Here is an 11025-nt window from a genome sequence, read left to right on the forward strand (position 1 = left end):
AAAAAACAGATATAAATAACATGCAAATAAGAAGAAGAGAATGAAAGAGCAATAACGAACCATACCTTAGTATCAAAAAGAGGATCAAAACTGAAATTTAAGTCGAGGAAAGAAATGAATGGGTTTAGATCCGAAAAGATCTTTATGAGAAGAGAAGAGAAAAGGGAGAAAAAATATTGTGACCCTAAAGAGGAGAGAGAAAAAGATGAGAATTGAATAAAATAAACTGCAACTGAAGGAAGAGATGAGATAATTTCTATAGATGTACTATGTACGTAGACGTGGTGGTTTTCAATATTCATTAATAATTTGAGGGGCACGAGGAAGACTAAGACTACTGACATTGAAAAGACAAGACAAGACTGCTCAATGAACTCACTTTTGAGATATCCAAGAAATATTTTTTACCACCTTTAGTAGTAAGTACTACTACTTGATATTGTCTACACGGACCAGAAGCTTCTTGCTTTAAAATTAAGAGAGATAAAAAGATTTTCAAACAGATATGTCATCTGTTGCAACATATATAAATATCTATTTAGAAATCCGAACAGCTCAGTCATCTGTAACAACATATATAAATATCTGTTTAAAAATCCCAAAAGCTCAGTCATCTGTGACAACAGATGAAAATATTCATTTGATAATTAATAAAATCAGATATGTTATCTGTTACAACAAATATAAATATTTTTTTGAAAATTTCCAATAGCTCAGTCATCTATCATAACAAATGCAAATATCTATTTGATAATTAAATCAGATATGTCATCTATTGTAACATATATGTACCTGTTTGGAAATTTTCAACAGCTTAGTCGTTTGTTGCAACAGATTTCATAGCAATTGATTTAGGTGGAACTAGGGATGAATGAATGAGCTCGCAGGGTCAACTACAAATTCAATCGAGTCTTTGCAATTGCATAGAGTTGGTATTGCGTTCATACCGACCCGAGTCATCGATCGATCATTTTGAGTTGATATGAGTTCTCATCAACTCAATGTTAGGATAGTGATAGTACCTAAGTTGATTTTGGTGGAACTAGGGATGAATGAGTGAGCTTTCAGGGTCAACTACAAATCCAATCGAGTCTTTGCAATTGCATGGCATTGGTATTGTGTTTATCCCGACCCGAGTCGTCGATCGATCACTCTGAGTTGAAATAAATTCTCATCAACTCAATCTTAGGATAGTGATAGTACCTAAGTTGATTTAGGTGAAACTAGGTATGAATGAGTAAGATCGCTGGGTCAACTACTAATCCAATCGAGTCTTTGTAATTACATGGCGTTGGTATTGCATTCATCTCGACCCGAGTCATCGATCGATCAATCTGAGTTAAAATGAGTTCTTATCAACTCAATGTTAGGATAGTGATAGTAGCTAAGTTTATTTAGGTGGAACTAGGGATGAATGAATGAGCTCGCAGGGTTAACTACAATTCCAATCGAGTCTTTGCAATTGCATAGCGTTGGTATTGCGTTCATCCCGACCTGAGTCGTCGATCAATCACTCTGAGTAAAAACGAGTTCTCATCAACTCAATGTTAGGATAGTGATAGTACCTAAGTTGATTTAGGTGGAACTAGGGATGAATGAGTGATCTCGCAGGGTTAACTACAAATCCAATCAAGTCTTTGTAATTGCATGGCGCTGGTATTGCGTTCATCCCGACCTGATTAGTAATTTCAAAACTTGTCATTCTTTTCTAAAATTACAAATCATCTATTTGTGCAAAAAACTTTTCATTTCAAATCTTAAGTTCTCGCTCTTCTCTCTCTCTCTCTGTCGGAGTGTCCTCTATCTCTCTCAACAATACAAATAACAACTACACAACATATTGCTCAACCCTTCAAAATAGGTCAATTTTATTCCCATTTACGACTACATATAGCTATTTTTTCGACTTCATTCCCGCCTGTATCCATCTTTTTCTCTATCTTCGCAAGTAACAGTGTTCGAGAAGATTTTTACATTTGTTCTTATTTCTAAAAATAGGGCTTTTTAGTTAATGATAAAAGTGAAGGCTTTTAGTTGTATTATCTTCGAGAATGGGTTAACAATTTTGAGTTTTGATGGTAAAAAAGTAGGAAGCACCCGAAAAAACCCTAGTTTGTCTCTCAGTGTTTTGTTGATTATTGTGGTATTATTAGATGGTGTTTGTGGTGTTGTTGGTGGATGTTGTTGGTGGTGTTGGTATTTGTATTTTTTGGTGGTGGTTTCGGTGGTCTTCGTGTTGGTATTGGTGGCATTGGTGGTGGTTTTGGTAGCATTGGTCGTGGAATTGGTTGTGGTGGTGGTGGTCCATCTGTTGCAATGGGTGGAAGATCTATTGGGAGATATTAAATAGGTCTTTAAACAGATTCTCCATCTGTTCCAACTGATGGGTTATCCGTTAGAGTATTTATTTGTAATGTGGCAGAGAATAATTTATTGAAATTTCTCCACCTGTTGCAACAGGTGGAATATCTGTAGGAAGATATTAAATAGGTCTTCAAACAGATTTGGGTTCCCCATCTGTTCCAACTGATGGGTTGTCCGTTGGAGTACTTTTTGTTGGTTATTTAGTAAGAATAATTTATTGAAATTTGTCTCATCTTTTTTAAAAAAATTATGCAGATATCAAATGTAATGTATTTTTTATTTTCCTTTTGTTTGTAGTTAAAAGATGTCTCCCCAAAAAAAAGAAACAGAAAGTGGAGAAAGTGGAACAACTTCCGATCACCAAACAAAAAAGGCTAGAGTACAGATAGATTCGGAGGAATTCCAGAACAATCTCAGTCAGGGCAAAATGAAGCCGAGGAAAGTGATAACTCCTCCTCACCAATGGGGCGTGAAGTAATATCGAAATTTCAGCATGATTTTATCAAAATCATTAGTATTGACAGGTTTCGAGTTGCGATGTCGATGAATAACCCTAATGCAGTATTTGGTGATCTTGTACTAAAATGTTAGTTGGGGAAACCTTTTGACAAACTTAGGAGTATTATGAAGAAGGAAAACATAGATGGACTTTTTAAGAAGAGCTGCTTTGCACACTTTCTTGAGCAGTCTGGGCCCCGCCTTCTCCGTTTTCCAATGATTATGGTATATGGCCTTCTCAAGTGTAGGATCATGTATGCGGGGGATGATAAAGGTCCGAAGGAGGGCAGAAATAAGATGGATGAAGTCTGGATCAACTACTATGGAATGCCGGTTTGTTTTAGATTGAAAGAGTTTACCATTGTGACGAGCTTGAGATTCGATCGTCCAGAAGAACCTGCCATCAAGAAAACACCCCATAAAGGGTCCAACAAATTCAAGGTAAAAAAAGATGGGTTGTTGGGAATTGTTAGACCTAGCTACAAAGTGAAGGAATAAAAACATACCAAAGCACTACAGGGAGAAATTATGCTTAGTTTGGTTTGCCCATTCCGTTTTATTGGCAAGAGACGTCAAAAAAGTCATAGAACGTGATTTATTGGCGCTTGCTGATGATTTTGAGAGATTCAACGATTATCCCTGGGGCTACGACAGGTATTACTTGACTGTCAAGTATTTACTGAAAGAGCTAAAGCCAAAGATTACCACATTATACTGCTTTTCTTGGGCTTTCATGGTAAAATTGATCACTATTTTTACTCATTCATTAATTTATATTGAATATACTTGTCACTTTTTTTGCTTCCTTCCTGTTTACAATTTTTAGGCTTGGGCATATGAAGTCATTCCACTCCTCCAAAAGCATTTCACGGATTACCCGGATAAAGGTTTCTCATCCAAGGATCCTTAGGTGGTTGGCTGCAGTAAAGAGTAGTAAAAAATATTAATGAGGCTGATCTCTTTAACCTTTCGGATGATGCAGTACGTCTTGTTTCAACTAAAATAATTTGCCTGAAAGAAAGATAGTGAAACAGATGTTCCATCTGTTGCAAGAGATTACCCGTCAATTGCAACTGGTTCAATGGGTAATCTGTTGCAACAAACGATCCATATTTCGCAACAGATTAACCATATGTTGCTCTGTTCTCTAAACCCTACTCAACAGATTACTCATCTACTATAAATTATGCAACAAATGGGTATTCTGATACAATATATTATCAATCTGTTTCAACATACAAATCAGCTGTTGCGGTAGCTAGATCATCTGTTGCATAAGTTGGCTATGTTAACATAACCCGAGCCCCATGTAACCCAACTGACTATAAATTATTATTATATGATTTAAATTCCTCATGTTATTTTTTATAGGTTGTGCATCCTTGGATCGTGCCTACCATTGATGAGCTGGGGATGACTTCTTTTCTTACTCTAGGTCTTGTTGATACAAAAGAAGACCCAACGGTGGTGTTAATAAAAAAGGAATTGGATGGAGCAACATCTATAAGAAGAGCAGTTAGGCAAGGTCAGTCTAATGTTGAAGCTCTTCACGACCTAACTTAAACTGCAAAAGATCTGGGTGCTTCTTCTAGGGGTGTTGCTGGTGGAATTGTTTGTGATGGTGGTAGCCATCCTGCTTCTGCTTCTGCTGCCAGTTGAAAACACCCCTTGCACAGGTCCTCCTTCTTACCCCTACACCGATCTCTCCCACCCTTACAGTGGTCCCTCTCACCCCTCCTCACCCTCATATTCTCATTGCAAATGCAAAGTATGCAAGGACAGAGAGGATAAACTCTTTAACAAGCTAGAGGCTATTACTGAAGTTGTCGAGGAGTTGAAATCTAGGAGAGATGTCATACCATCCAACGAGGTGAGAGAGCCATATACTCCTACAGTGGAGGTTAGGAGGAAGAGAATAAAAATAAGATAAATTTTTTCCGTTTTGAAATCAGCAAAAAATGCAACTCCCCCCTCTCCAATAGTTGTTGAAGTTCAGGGTCCGCCGAAGAAGGTGGACATATTTGCGGTGCTTGGCAAGGAGAAGAAGAAGGAACTGAAAGAATTTATCAAGATGAAGGTTCAAAAAGAATACACCATGCATTCATTTGCCGCCAAAGACTTCTCGAATATGACAAATATATGTGTGTGGTACGAGGACAAGGTAAGTTTACTTTTGCTAACCAACCCTTCCAATCTACTCCATGAAAAAGAATCTACGCAGAAGATGTGTAATCTGTTGCAACAGCTTGGTATTCTGTTGCAACATAATAAACATTTGTTGCATAAGTTGCATTGGCTAGGTAATCTATGATCTGATTCAGAGAACCCTCTGCATCAGATTCTTTCCACTGTATTTTTATTCTTTACAATTACAAACCTATTTAAAAATTATCTTCTTATACCACAGTATGTTGATGAAATTCTCTGCCTCATGAGGTGCAGGCAATTAGCATACCCAGATGCTTATGATGCTGCTGATAGGATAATGGACCTCAACTTCTACAATAGTTTCAAAGATAGGTACGCTGATCTTCGTAATCTAGCTGATTTCGGTGGCCTGGGATTTGATCAGTTAGTTTCTATGTTCCAATGGGATGAAGAAGCGATTAAATATGTTAGAGGGAAGAGTCCATATCCACACGGTAAGAGCTGGACCAAGGCAAAGAGAATCCTTGCAGTCATGAACGTGGATGTCACTCATTTTCTCACTGTTGAGATATTACTATACGAGGAAAATATTAAGGTTTATGACTGTAACTTACCTGTGTTTAGCAATAAGACATTTTTAACCCACATGCAACCACTCTTGAAGTTGTTGCCCAAGTTGTTGACGCAGAGTAAGCTGATGGATCATTTGCCGGCTGAAGTCTTGGCAAAGGAATCATGGGTTTTTGAAGGTCGAAATAAGAACATCTAGCTCTCAAAAAATACAACCGGTGCAGCGTGCGAGCCGTACTCGCTTGTATACATGGAGTGTTTGCTGACCGACACACAAATGTCCGGTGTGTGCGACACCATTGTGGAAAAGATACAATGGGTCTGGGCATATGGGGTACTAACTAAATGGTTGGAGCCCGTGTATAAAAAAGAACATGTATAAAGACAGAGACGAACACGATAACGAATTTTCATTTCAAACCAATTCACTATACATATAGGGGCAATAATTTTTATGTCTGGCAAAGTTGAATTTTTATAATGCAACAGATTTTATATTTGTCGTGACAGATATAGTACCTGTTGTGATAGATTGATTATCTGTTGGAATAGGTTGGTCATCTATTGCGTTATGCAGATGTTCTCCGTCTGTCTATCGCAAGAGATTTATGATCTGTTGCAACATATAAATTATCTATTGCAACTGATCAGTAATCTATTGGAGAAAATAAAAAAAGTAGGAAGACCTGTTATATAATTTCCAGCAGATGACCTACGTGTTGCATCTCATATTGCAACATATGTCTAAATCTGTCTGATAAGATATATCGTCTGTTGCAGTAGATGTATTATCTATTGTGATATTTGAATCTAGTACTCCATTTCAATTAACATGTTTAAAACTCAGAATCAATTATATTCATAGATAGAATAAAATAAATCGATTCCTTCGGAAATTATATGAAATAAAATAACTCAACAAATAAATAAAATGTAAAAAAAATTATTATGAGTACAAACGATCTACTCTACAAATAAATCAACAAGTTAAACCAAGGAGGATAGGTTATTACATTGACGGACTCGAGCTATAAAGATCTAATCAATATGGACAAGTTTTTCTTCATCCAGTTCTATGGAATTCAGCTTTGGTCGTCGTGGATCTTTAACGTCGGTAGCGTACGGCTTCTAAGCTTTCGCTTCTCCATATTTCCATAAAAGAGTAGCATATATTTTGCGGAGTAATCCGGCATCAAGTCCATCATTTGGTACTTGTAATCCATCGCTCAAATACTCAGCATAGGCGGCAACAAAAGGACTGCAATCCTTGCGTTATAAAAAAAACAAATAATCCATATCTTGTAGTTCATGCAAGTGTTGTGAAATTTGTGAAATGAAACTAAATCATGACACTTACACTTACAGACTACCAATGGTTTGTTGAACAATTCCGTCAGTATATTATACATCAAATGGATTGGTCATTTTATCCCGGTATGCTTCAATTGTCGACCAATCAGTACGAACCTTTTGATCCAAAAAGCCACTCATATCAAGGTAAGTAGGCAATATTTTAGCCATCTTTTGTATCTCAGACGATGGCCCAGAATGTCTCCTTCGTGACATCGAGTCATAAACTCGGATGCGCCTCTCTTTTAGAACGACGACAGTCAACACCCAATGGAATTTATCACCATAATTGATTGGGATGTACACTTCATCGATCAAATGCCAAGGTAATCCAGCCGGAATGCTAAAACCTTTGATGGTGTTGATTAAGCATTCCTCGTTTTGGGAAGCTTTCGGCTGATGTTGACAATACCTATCGTTAGGCATTATTGATGTAAACTTTGTACAAATAATTACCTGTTGTGTATCTGCATTATTCTTGTGTTTGTAACTTGGCCTTCTTTCTGAGGTAGTAAAAAATGACATCGATGTGCTGCACATATTATCAAATATTTCGAATTACGTGATGAAAAAATTAATATGCAAATGCAATTAAATAAAGTATTAATTGATAGTAATATGTATGGCCTTTAAACCTCATCATTCCAGTAAGTTTGGGGCTGTGACATCAAATAGAACCAATTCTTCATTTCGCAATGTGCAATAACAAAGTCGAACATATCAAAACCAAGACTCGATTCGTTCACTTTGTAGCACTAGCCATTTTGTTTTCTGCATGATGATTTATATGTGTTAATATCAGGTTCTTACAACAAGAATTGTATAAACAAATATCCATAAAATTAATTTATGTACCTGTCGGCATGATGCTTTAACAGCCCATCAACAATCCATTCTGAATAGTCGTTGATCAACTGTATTAGTTTTTTTAAAGCCTCATCCGAGATGTTGAACCCTTCAAAAGGGTAATTCTTTCGTTCTTCCAAACTGACAGGCTTCACTTTTTCTTCATCTTTGAAAGCAGTTGATGAATTATCAACTGTCATATTATGATCTTCGGCAGTAGTTGTGACATCCACCTGGAAAGCCAGAATTGTCAATGCTAAGTAGAGATATACAACAAATTTTCCATCTGTTGCAACAAATAATTCTTATGTTGCATTAGATGGATTATCTGTTGGGACAAATTTGAACAGGTAAATCAGAGTAGTACGATAATTTCGAACAGATGACCCATCTGTTGTAACATAAGACTCATCTGTTGAAACAGATAACGAATCTGATGCAACAGGTTAGACAACAGTTGCAACAGATGTATACATCTGTTTGATAATTTTCAGCAGATGTATCATCTGTTGAAACAGATATGTGCTTATTTATTTTTTGGAATAGATGATGTACATTCACATTCTTCAGCTCATGCTGCTCTTCTGTGACCCTTGCACACTGAACATCGGTGCAAGACAAAGACAGAGCCGTTGCAATCTTGCTTTTTTTATGATTGATGATGCCTTGGAAGTTTCTTTCCTTCTCCTCTTAGCTGCCTTGATCTCTAGTGGAGTGTTTGGATAAGAAATCCTCTTTGATGGAATGACACCCCTCTTAGATGTCATTTCCTTTACAGAAGCAGTTAGTGCATTAATAACATTAATCACTCCATCGTGTTTCGCCTTGCAGTCTTGACATTTACATGAAGAACATTCGCTAGATGCGGCATAATCTAGAGAAAAATCTGTACAACCATTATATCATAATCATAATGGCTTGTTGTTTCAAAAACTGTAAGAGAAGCATCACTAGCCCCACCCTCCAAAATTATTTTTCTTGTGATGGTTGTTGCTCCAAACAATTTCATTTTTATTCCATCAACGACCTTAGGGTCCGATAAAGTTTGCACAGACCGTAAAGTAAGAAAAAATGGCATCTTCAACTCTCGGTTGGTCGGAATAATCCACGGATGGACAATCTAAAATAAATCGGTACATATATTAAGAATGATGATGAAATTATTTAATCATTAATTAAAACAAAAACTTGATTAGAATTGGACTTACTGCTTCCTTGGGGGGATTGAAAAGATCAAGAAATTTTGCATTTTTATCGGTTTTGGCCGATAACCATCTCAGAATTCTTGGACAGGAAACTTCTTCCTTGTAGTTCACTTGTTGTCTCAAATAAGGAATGACTTTAAATGCCCAAGCCTATAACATAATCCCAATAAATCAAAAGTATTATTGAATAAAAAAATGATGAATCATATCATTATAAAAGAAATATTTACCATGAAGGCCCATGAAAAATCATATAAGTTGACTATTTTTGGCGTTAATGGAGTCAACAAATATTCGACGGTCATTTTGAAGCTTTCATAACCCCAAGGATAGCTGTTAAATGCCTCAAGATCCTCAGAGAAATCTATTAAACCGAGGCTTGGGTTGTTGTTAACGTCTCTCGCCCAAAGAACATTGTATACAAACCAAACCAAGCACAATGATTGCTTGTGCTTCTTTGAAAGTCCTTTACCTTTCAACACTTCAATCAGATTTTTGTTTTTAAAGCTTGGACCAACAATGGACACCAGGTCATCACGATCACTCGACTTGCCTTTTTCTTTTTTGGGTGTGCGGGATGCTTTTTTTTGGGTCAGAGTAGGTATAACTTGAGAAGGAGATGGAGGATAACATTTTAGTCCGGTAACTATGGCAAACTCCTCCCAACCAAAACAAACAGGTATGCCACATTAATTTATCCACACCTCATCCATCTTATCTTTGTTTTCATACATAAACCTGTACTTGAGAAGATCATATACCATTTTCATCTGGAAACGAACATTGTTGTCCTCCGGTAAATCAAGATATTTCCCAAAGCAGCTTTCCCTGAATAAGAATACAATTTTTGTTCTTGAAGTATTTTTCTGAAGGCGTCGAAAGATTTTTCCATAATTGACTTAACCACGAGATCACCCGTTAAATCTGTGGCACCATCACACTGCATTCTCACAAGGTAACGATCAATGCTGAAGGTTTTGACCAACTCTTCAACGGAAAGGCTAATAGCATTTGGATCATCTCTTTTGAAAGATTCCTCCTCCCCGTGTTCATTATCTTCTGCTCCTGATTGAGATAACGCTTGTAAAGCAAGCTCATAGAGTGGTGGATGTAGTTGAGCTGCTGCACTTGTTTCTTTACTTGGATTTGATTCGATTTCTTTTATTTTGGGAGCCATGTTATCTTAAATTAACAGGAACATAACATAGATTATAATTGATTAATGCATAACAGTAATATAACAGTTCCAACAGATAACTAATCTGTTGCACCCTGTTACAACATATAACCGATCTATCACAATGGATGAGTAATACGTGGGAACCTTAAAAACAGCACTATCTATTGCACCTGGTATTTTATCTAATACAACACATAACTAACCCATTGCAAAGTAATCTGTTGGAAATAATAAAAATAGATCACTAATCTGTTGCACTAGTTATTTTATCTGTTGCAACATATAACCGATCTGTTGTAAAGGATAAGTAAACCGTTGGAAAAAATAAAAATGGATCACTAATTTGTTGCACCAGGTATGTTATCTGTTGCAACAAATAACCGACCTGTATGAGTAAATCATTGAAAAGAATAAAAATAGTCTTAATCTGTTGTAAAATGAAGAGTAAATCGTTGGAAAAAATAAAAATAGATCACTACTCAGTTATCTATTGAATCAATATTGTTTAGATTTCTTCCAAACAGAAGAGTCATCTGTCGCAACAGATGAATGATTTGTTAGATTGTTCACTTGTTGCCTCATATTCTCATAGTTGCATCAGATTTTTAATCTGTTGCATCAGATTTTAAAATGAAGAGTAAACCGTTGGAAAGAATAAAAATAGATCACTAATCAGTTATCTATTGGATCAATATTTTTTAGATTTCTTCCAAACAGAAGAGTCTTCTGTCGCAATAGATGAATGATTTGTAAGATTGTTCACCTGTTGCATCAGATTTTCATAGTTGCATCAGATTTTTAATCTGTTGCATCAGATTTTTATCTGTTGCATCATATGTTTCATCTATTACATCAGATATTTCA

The sequence above is a fragment of the Capsicum annuum genome, chromosome 11 (assembly GCF_002878395.1).
Source record: "Capsicum annuum cultivar UCD-10X-F1 chromosome 11, UCD10Xv1.1, whole genome shotgun sequence".
NCBI lineage: Eukaryota > Viridiplantae > Streptophyta > Magnoliopsida > Solanales > Solanaceae > Capsicum > Capsicum annuum.